This window comes from Apium graveolens, chromosome 3 (genome assembly GCF_009905375.1).
Source record: "Apium graveolens cultivar Ventura chromosome 3, ASM990537v1, whole genome shotgun sequence".
Classification (NCBI taxonomy): Eukaryota; Viridiplantae; Streptophyta; class Magnoliopsida; order Apiales; family Apiaceae; genus Apium; species Apium graveolens.
Window position 1 is genome coordinate 196,019,340 of NC_133649.1, and position 10,599 is coordinate 196,029,938.

Here is a 10,599-nt window from a genome sequence, read left to right on the forward strand (position 1 = left end):
TAAGATAACCCTTTTAGGCTTTTATTGGCCAGAGATGATGGCCGATGCCAAAGACTATGTGAGGAAGTTTGAACGTTGTCAAGAACATGCACCGGTTGTTTGACAACCTCCCGAGATGCTAACTTCCATTAATTCTCCCATCCTTTTTGCTATGTGGGGAATGCATATACTTGGGCCTTTTCCTATGGCCACAACTCAAAGGAAGTTCTTGATTATTGCCATATACTATTTCACTAAGTGGATTGAAGCCAAACCTCTGGCTAAGATCACAACTAAGCAGGTTGCACAATACCTGTGGGAAATTATCATGTGGCGATATGGAATTCCCCGTATCCTAGTTACCGATAATGGAACACAATTCAACAATGAGGAATCCAAGAAGTATTGCGAGGAGAATGAGATTGAGTTACGGTTTACCTCCGTAGCTCACCCGCAAGCCAATGGGCAAGCGGAAGTGGCGAATCGTATAATCCTAGATGGACTGAAGAAGAGGACCCAGAAATCAAGAAATAACTGGGTGGATGAAAACTCCCAATACTGTGGGCCTATAGGACAACTTGTAGAGTCACTACTGGAGCAACTCCATTCATGTTAGCATATAAGGCATAAGTGGTTGTTCGTGTGGAAATATCACACTCGTCTCCTAGGATCCAAGCATAAAATGCTTAAGAAAATGAGGAAGGACAAAGGCTAACCCTGGATCTAATTGATGAGGTACGGGATGAGGCACATGCCAAGATAGTGGAATATCAGAAAAAGGCTTCTTTTTACTACAACTTAAGGGTAAAGGAAAGGTTTTTCAAGAAAGGAGACTTGGTTCTGAGGAAGGTGGAAGCTTCCGGCGTTGGGAAGAAGGGAAAACTTGCCACAAATTGGGAAGGGCCATACAAGGTCAAAAGTGTTCAAGGAAGAGGATTCTACAAGCTAGATACTATGGATGGTTTTGAAGTCCCAAGAACCTGGCACGCACAGATGCTGAAAATTTACTATATGTAAAATAGTTGAGCACGATTCTCACTTGTCAAAATGACAAGTAGGTTGAAAAGCACCTTGAAGTTTTCTTGCTTAGGATTTCATGTTTTAGTTTTATAAGACTACTCTTTCAAGTTTGAAATTTATTAAGACTTATGTAAGGGATGAGTCCCAAAAGTTTATGGATTTTATAAAGTTTCCAAAATATGGTTAAAGTCCCCATAGCATGACAAATAAACTAAATGCAGGAGATAAGAGCATAAAGTTTGATATATAAACCAGATTCGAATAAGAAATACAAGGTTCGATAAATAAGATAGTCTCAAGAACAAAATACGATAAATAAGCCACGCAGGGCTAGTAAGACTCTAAGGAGCGGAGGTGCCCTCGGCATCCATATCATCATCCCCACCACTCTCACTGGATGTCTCAGTAGTCTCGGTCACGGTGGAAGAAGAGCTGTGATCATATGTTGAAGGCCGAGAAGATGACTCGGGAGGAGGAAGAAGCGGGTCCTGAGGAGTACGATCTGAGACAACAACTCGGGTGCGAAACCTCTATAGTAAAGCCTCATCATCAGGGCACATATAGTCCGCCAGGTTAATATCGGGACAAGCCTCATTCACGGTCCCAAGGGTCGTGTCCTAGCTAGTCCTGAAAAAGCCAGGGAATACCGTGTTATCCCTCACCCTCATGGACTGAGTAAACTCCTCCTAGTCCAGATAGGAATCAATCACTCTGTCTTTCTCGGCTCTCAGAATGACCAACTCAGTGTTCGCCTCTCCTAGTTCTTCCTCCTTGCGCTTCATCTTTCTCTCTAAGGAAGCGTACTTTCTCTACTGCCTGCTAAGGGCGTTGTCAACATTATCCGAAGCCTTCTTCCACGACTCGGCTTGCCTCACAGCCCCTTGGAAATAAGCATTAGACTGGAATAAAACAATAAACAAAGATGTAAGGCAAGAGAATGCTACAAGTATATAAAAAAGAGAGGAGTAGGAGTTTAAGAAAGGATCATACCGAGGCCAAAGACTGAGCACCCATGAGCTTTATCCTCTCCAAATCTGGGCCAACCACGATGTCAGTAAAGTCCTTGGGGGTCACACTGTGGTAGGACCAATCCCATGCATGTTTCGTGGATCCAACCACAATATCACCACGATGGAACCCCTAGAGAGGCTGGAAAGCACCAGTGGTGACAGTAGTGGGAGCAGCAGCAGAAACAGGGGCATTTGGGACTTCAGTTCCCCCAGAGGAAGCCTCCACCATAGGCTCCTTGTGCTTCCTCAAGAAGCTAGGCTCCAAAGCCTTTCCTCGGGTGTCCAACCCTGCTTCATCCTCGCAGTTTCTTCAACGACAGGCACGTTATCTTTATTGATTTCCTTAGCAGCTGCAAAGATAAAAGAGACACAAAAATAAGTGGCATCAATAATGCATTAAAGGAGGTGAAAATAAAAAGGGAATAAAAATACCCTGTGCAGAAACCAAGGAAAGTCCCACATGGATCAGGGAAAACTCCACTAATAAAGTCCAGTTGGGGGTGGCACCTTCATCCTGGGTGAGCTCATTATAAATAATAGTCTCCTCGGGGGTTAGGTGAATGGATCTGAGGCTACCATTGCTGACCTTCCCGAAGGAAGATCTGAAGAGGGTGCCCCAGTCTCCATTCTCCTACCTAAGCCCGATAAAACTGCTCCTCCAGTGTTGGTTATTGTCAGGGATGGAAGCACTGTTAAAGATGTGTTTGCATTTGGTCCTTTGTCTAATATAGACCCAACCACAAGTATTTTAAGAACTATTATAACACTGAAAGATTTTCCTAAAGACTGCTACCGACAAAGGGAAACCGCTCCTAAGACACAAGACCATGAAACATAAAATGTTTCTCTAAGCATTAGGTGAAAGCTGACAGGGACTAATTTGTAAGTCTTCTAGTAAGACGGGAATGAAATCGTGAAAAGGAAACCTAAGCCTAACGATAAGGGCATCTGCATAAATGAATAGAGTATCGGCCTTCCAGTGGCAAGCACAGTCACCACATTCAGCGAGAACTAGCCTAAGAAGGGGACGAATGTCATAAAGTGTGTTATTTTATCAAAATATATATTGTACCATTTGTTACAATAATCGAATGAATCTAGATGGGCATTAGATGGGTATTCATCCCCCAAGGTGTTTATCATGTCTAATAAGGATATATAAGAAGAACATATTTTGATATCGTTACCTCGTTTTGAAGCAAAAGCGATTTTAGCCGCTCTCTCAGAACTTTTATCTACCATTGATGAAGATAGAAGATAACTTGAAAACCTTAGAAGGAGAAAGGAAGGCTGGAAAAGGCTAGAAGACCATCGGGAAACTCTGAAGGCAGGAGGAGAAGGGAAAGAGGGGAGAACTTTTCAGAGATGTGAGAAATGAGTTGTGAAATGCGAAGTGTGAGTCCCCTCCGACTCTTATATAGCCTCACCAACCAGTAAATGGGCCGATAAAAAAGAATTTCAACCGGTTATAGCCGGTCAAAAGCCCAATTAGGCCCAAAAATATTCTGGAAGAATACAAAGAATTCTGAAAAAATATGTGTATATATATATTGAATTATAAAAAATCTCAGGAATATGGTGAATGTTCTAGAACATTCTGGATCTTGGGCTTTGAAGCTTATGAATAATGACCCAACAAAAGAGAGAGAGAGGCCCAACCAGAAGCCCAATACAAGGGCCCAAATCAGGAAATCTATTTAAGAAATTCACAGAACCCAGTAAAGGGCCCAAGAAATTTTTTAAAGGCCTGGAAATTAAAAGGCCCAAAGGAAGGCCCAAAAATCAAGGCCCAATTAGGGTAAAAGAAAAAGGGAGAAAAGATTGGAAATTTATCTTGACCTAATTTCGGTCAGGATTCCTGATCGAAGCAGTACGCTCAAAATTCCTCACGACCACGAAATGGTGGCCCTTTATTCAGTCAAAAATTGATTCAGCAAAAAAGATCCTGACCGAAATAGGTCAGGATTCTGAATGAATAATCCTGACCCAAAGAGTTGTCGACCAGGAAAATGAGGGCACTAATTCGGTCAGGAACGAAAGACCCAGGTTAAAATCCTGACCGAAATAGGTCAGGAATCATGGTCGAGCGATTCTGACTGAAAATGCTGTTGACCAGGAAAAATAGGGGCATAATTCGGTCAGGAACAAAGGACCAGGGTCAAAATCCTGACCGAAATAGGTCAGGAATCCTGGTCAACGATCCTAATCGAAAATGCTGTCGACCATGACAAGTTGGCACGTTATTTTACCAGGATCCTGGTCGAAAGGTCTCTTGGTCGAAAATGGGGGTATTTTTAAAAAAAAAAGAAAAAGAAGAAAAAATAGAGAGCAGAAATTTCAGGAAAATTCAGAAAAATACAAGAAAATTCTTGAATTATTCTAGGAAAATGCAGAAAATTCCTTGGAAACTCCTGAAAATTATGAACATTTTCTGGTAAGTTAAGGGAAAATTCCTGTAAATTAAGGAAAAATCATAGAAATTAAAGGAAAATTCCTGTTAATCAAGGAAAAATCCCAGAAATTAAGGAAAATCCTAGAAATTAGGAACAAATCATGTGAATTAAGGAAAATCCTTGAGAAATTCCTGAAAATTATGGATTTATTCTGAAAATTAAAGGAAAATTCCTGTGAAACCCAGAAATTAACGGAAAAATACAAGATAATTCCTAAATAATAGGAATAAAGGTAAAACAAAGTGGTAGGGAGATTCCAAAATACCCCTGAAGTAGTGTACAAGGCAAATCGTTGTAAATGTGTAGGTCGGTCCACACTTTAGGCAAAAATGATACCCTGTAAGGGAACAAATGAACTTAACTTCTGCGAAATCTTTTATGATTCCCAGAAGTTGGGGGGGGGGAATGATAGGAAATAAAATAAACCCTGATTATGTAATTAATATCACATTAATTGCATTAGAATTGGGCTAACAGTTAAGCCCATTAGAAAAGGCCCAAAGCCCTGAATATTAATTAATTTCATAATTAATTAATAAGGGGTAAATCAGCTAATAAATAAAGTTCAAATAAGGACACAATTCCTTGGAGATTGGCCTCCAAGAAATCTCATGGGATAAGGAATCAGTTTTCTACTTCCTGGGACTCCAAAGTCCATTATAATTTAGAGACTTTTCCACCAAGTCTCCTAACGCTAGTCCAATTCAAGGACTCCCAACATCTATATAAGGGGCCTCACCCTACAGAATAGAACTACGTTTTTTGACTTGATCATTGGCAATCAGCAAGGTACGTAGGCATCTTGTTAAGGCAGATCGAGTCGTGAAACACAAGAGCAGTCAAATCGAGCCTCGAAGCTCACGAACCCTAGTAATAAATACAGCAATTAATATACCCTAATTTTCAATCCATAACAGTGGCCATGAGAGTTTTTGCAGATGTCCAATCCATTAAGTCAAACTTCTTTAAAAGACCATAAATATATTTGGTTTGACTAATGAATATTCCATCACTTACTTGCTTAACTTGTAAACCAAGAAAGTAAGTTAGCTCTCCCAACATGCTCATTTCATATTTACTTTGCATCAATTTCGAAAACTTTTTGCAAAGTTTCTCATCTCTAGAGACAGATATAATATCATCTATATAAATCTGAACAAGTATACTAGAGCCATTAACATTTCTAAAGAATAAGGTTTTATCAATAGTACCTCTTGTGAAATGATTTTTTAAGAGAAACTTTGACAAAGTGTCATACCAGGCTCTAGGTGCTTGTTTCAATCCATAAAGTGCTTTCAAGAGATAGTAGACATATTATGGAAAGTTGGGGTCTTCAAAGCCAGAAGGCTGACTGACATAGACTTCCTCCTCAAAATCTTCAATCAGAAATGCACTTTTTAGACATCCATTTGATAGACCTTCAAATTGGTATGGGATGCATAGGCTAGAAAATTTCTGATGGTTTCAAGTCTTGCAACAAGAGCAAATGTCTCATCAAAATCTATTAGCAACTAATATAGCTTTGTTCCTGACTACTATGCCATTTTCATCCATCTTGTTTCTGAATACCCATTTGGTGTCAATAGGATTTTTGCCTTTAGGTTTGGGTACTAGCTTCCATACCTTATTTCTTTCAAATTGGTTTAGCTTTTCCTGTATAGATAAAACCCAATCAGGATCCAACAAAGCTTCTTTTATCTTTTCAGGCTCTTTCTGAGATGGGAAGCTGCTGTATAGACATTCTTTTTGAGTTGCTTTCCTAGTCTGCACTCTTGAAGTTGCATCACCAATAATAAGTTCAAAGGAGTGATCTGTGATATTCTGTATTGATAAGTGGATTTTATTTCTACTTGGAATGCTTCATTACCAACTTAAGTTGGTGTTTTGGACTCAAGTTGTTGGTATTTTTGATAGGTTTTTGTGTTATTGCATTTCAGGTATCAGTTAAATAAAAAAAGGAGCTTTTATAGGAAATATGCTGAAAATAGGTCAGAATTGGAAGTCTATTCCATTCTAAAGTTATAGAGAATCTCGTTAGCTTCGCGTGGGCAGTTGAATCGCCCAATTCTGACTAGTAGAACTCAAGATATGGCCAAAAGAAGAATCAACAGAAAAGTACAGAAGTCAGGCGCGGCCGCCCCGGAAAGCAGCGCGCCCGCGCTGACTTTCTACCAAAACAGCGCGGCCGCCCCGTCATCAGCGCGGTTGCCCCACCCCGGTTTTTGCCCCAGAATCCTTATTTTAGTAGAAATTGAAGATGTTAAGAGCCCTGGTCATCCTGGAGCCTATACATATCAATAAAAAGATGTTTTTAACAACAAGGACGCCTGGGAGAGCAATAAAAAGTCCTAGAGAGCACGAGACGGCTACGGAGAAGAAGACTTTTGTTTTCTTTGATTTGGGCGATACTTGGATGCTTTTTTCAATTTTTCTTTAAACCCTAGTACTCTTATATTGTTTATTTTCATGCTTTGATTGGAACACATGGTGATGATGAGTTCGATTATGAACTAATCATTATCGTGGGGTTCTAACGGATTTACTTATAGATTTTTATAGTTAATTTATTTCAATATCTTGGTATGTGGTGATTGATTGATAACCTAGTATTGGTTGTGCTTATTCGTCTTATGTGCGTAGCTAACATAAAAGATAGCGTGTTAATCTCTAATGAAGCGACAGTGAATATAGAGGTTTAGAACTTGCCATGCTAGCATAGGTTCATGTGTTATTGATATGCATGATTCGTAGGAAATTTTAACCAACTTATTTGCCCTATGTAATCACGATAGATAACTTGCGCATTAAGTCGTTATGTTTTTAATTCTTATAGACATACAAGGACTAAGCATAATTGGTGTCTATTAAACTTCTATCTCTTTTGTGGATGCTTGGTAGTAGGGTATTCGTACAACGAAAGTTGGCGTTTACTAGTATCGTGTTATTTGATTAGTGTCATCACCATTACATGCTAAGGTTAAGAACAAAAAGGCTATTGAATGAAGTATTTAATGAAGTTAGGATTCCATATTTGTCGTATATATTAACTCAACGATTCTTGTTCTCTTAGTTATAATTGTTAGTTTAATTCTTAGTTATAAACAATCCCAGTTTGTTATTTGTCTTAGCATTGAGCGATAACCATACATTGTTGCATAGATGCATAAATTGAACTTAACCTAAACTATTCTCTGTGGGAACAAATCTGATTTATATCTTATACTACTTGTGAACGCGTATACTTGCGTGAATTTTAGCACGTTTTTTTGCCCTAACAAGTTTTTGGCGCCGCTGCCAGGGACTCGGTATTAATTTTTAGTTTATGTGCTTGTCTTCAGTGGTCGTTAAAATTCACTGATTCGGATTCTTTTACTTTCACGGTTTATTTATTTGTGTTTCAGGCACTCATTACAAGGGGAGATCCAGCAGCACGAACGAAAGACTTGATGGATTTTTCTTAACCCAAGATCAATGACAATCAATCTAGCATTGTCAGGCCATCTATCACAGCTAATACCTTTGAGATCAAGCCTTGCATAATTCAATGGGTGCAGAATTCAATCCAGTTTGGGGGTTCTCCAACGGAAGATCCCAATATGCACATTAGGGATTTCATTGAGATCTGCGACACCTTCAAGTTCAACGGTGTTTCTGAAGATGCTGTGAAGCTGAGACTATTCCCATTCTCTCTGAGGGACAAGGCTAAGAGCTGGTTACACTCTCTACCAGCTGGTTCGATTACTACTTGGGAATATCTTGCTCAAAAGTTTCTTACTAAATTCTTCCCTATTGCAAAGACAACTACAATCAGGAATACTCTTACTCAATTTGCGCAGCAATCAGGAGAATCTTTATATGAAGCTTGGGAGTGATACAAGGAGATGCTTAGGAAGTGTCCTCCTCATGGACTGCTTGATTGGATGATCATCAATTTATAATGGTTTGGGGGCATATTCTGTTAGGTCACACACACACTGTAGAGGGGGTGAATACAGTGTATAGTACACTCAAATCGAACTTTAAGAACTTAAGTAACAGAAAACAAACTTTATTGAAACAATAAACTCTGTTACAGTATGGAACTGTTACCTCTCAGTGATGAACAAATATCACGAGAGCTGCTAGGGTTACAATGAATAATCTTCTCTAATAATGATAACACTTATAGTGTAAACCCTATATCTGTGTTTATATACTACACAGTTACAAGATAATCGCTAATTGATATGGAATATAATTCTGCTTCCTAAAATATATCAATCAGATATCTTTTCTTCCAAGTATTCCATTCTTTACAGAATTCCTTCTTCATGCATATCTCTTCTTATGTTTATCTTGATCTTCTTTCCTTTAATCAGCTACTGTCCTTATCTGATCGTCCTTCAGCACTTAAGTTCTGATATCTATCTTCTGATGATTATCTCCTGATAACATAAGTACTGATATCCTTAAGTCCTGACTTCCAGTATAAGTACTGATCAACAGTTAAGTACTGATTTATCCTGTTCAAGTAAGATCTGAAAGCTAAACAAAAAACATATTAGCCATGACATTATCAAATATATCTAACAATCTCCCCCAACTTGTAAATTAACATAATATACAAGTTTAACAGATATTTGATGATGTCAAAAACATTAAGTATAAATGCATGAGAATTAGACTAGATAACTACAACTTACAGTCCTTAAAGCTTTTACCAATTTCAACTTCTGATAACAACTTCAGTCTGTATAAATATCAGAATTTAAGCAGTTGTAGATCTTCGACTTGGCTTCATCATTTTCTGATCTCTCTGATGTCAGGATTTGTTCTGAGATAGTTCTTCAATAAACATTTCTCAGCATATCTGAGTTCATCAATCATTCTCCTTTTGACATCTTTAAGCTCTGCAGTATCTTCACCAGTTTGAAAGATTGCAGCTCTGAGATCATTGATCTTTGCTTTTCTCAACTCCTGATCTAGTCTTATGACATAAGCTTTGTCAGACTCTAGATTGAATTCAAGTCCCTTAATACCAAGATATATTCTGATCTGTGCAGTATTAGGCTTCATATCAACAATATTACCATTATGATATCTGTACTTTGGAACATATATGCTGTCAGACTTAACAGAATAAAGCCTTTTCTGTCTCTGAATCTGTTCTTTTAAGTAGTTTGCAGCAGTCCCTGTTATTCTGTCATCCACTTGAAGTAAGAAAAGTACATGCTCCAATTCTTCAAAATACTTCAATGGAATGGCATTTTGTCTTATATGATAAACCCTACCATCTGTCATGAAATACAACATGATGTATTCTTTCAAGTAGGTATGGTAAACCATCTGTACAGATTCCAGTTGATTCAATCTCTCAGGAGTTGCTCCAATACCTGGTTCACTCAAGGAAGTTGGATCATTGGTAGTGTTGTGTACTCTTCTTTCATCAGCACTTCCCAATCCAATTTTATCTCTAGCTTCCTTTCCAGTAACTACTCTTGCTTCAAAACCACTTGCAGTAGTCTTCAAAGATTGAGTCTGTTTTGCTTTAGTGAATCCTGGTAGGAGTGTCTTTGATCTATTTTCTGATATCAAGTTAACTTGAGCTATGTCAGAGGTTACTTGCTTCTTCTGAATATCAGAACTTACAATTTCTTGACTCTGAACAACTTGAGCCATGTCAGAGGTTGTTTTAAGAACTTTTCTTGAAGTCAGAGCAAGATCATCCTTTTCATCAGTAATTTCTTCTTCCTCAGGAGGTAGATAAACCTTGATAGGTTCACCAACCTTTTCTTTACCCTTGGATCTTGGATCTATCTGTGGTTGTGATCTAGCCAATGTTGCTTCAGTATGTGTCCTTTCTTTGATCACAATGCCTTTGAGTTTTGGAAGTGATTTTTTACCAGAAGCTTCAGATTTAGATGTGACTTTCTCTGATTTAAGTCTGGCTTCTTCTTCCTTTAAACTTTCCAAGTCCATTCCTGGATTTTCTTGAAGAAATAACTGTCTTGACATTTCCTCATCAAGATCTAGAAGTTCATCAGAACTTATCCTTTTACCAGCAGCAGAACTTATTCTTTTCCCAGTATCAGAACTTGTCCTGTGACTAGCTTGTCTTGATGTAAACCTTCTACCTTGACTATGACCGCTACCCATTC

General features: G+C 38.5%; 1 non-coding gene across 1 annotated transcript; it reads right to left on the reverse strand.

Annotated features, from left to right (window-relative positions):
* Nucleotides 1-8,265: 8,265 nt before the first annotated feature.
* LOC141716335 (small nucleolar RNA R71) lies at nt 8,266-8,372 on the reverse strand. Its single transcript, XR_012573048.1, has one exon. It is a non-coding gene; the product is annotated as a small nucleolar RNA R71 (small nucleolar RNA).
* Between the last annotated feature and the right edge of the window lie 2,227 nt (nt 8,373-10,599).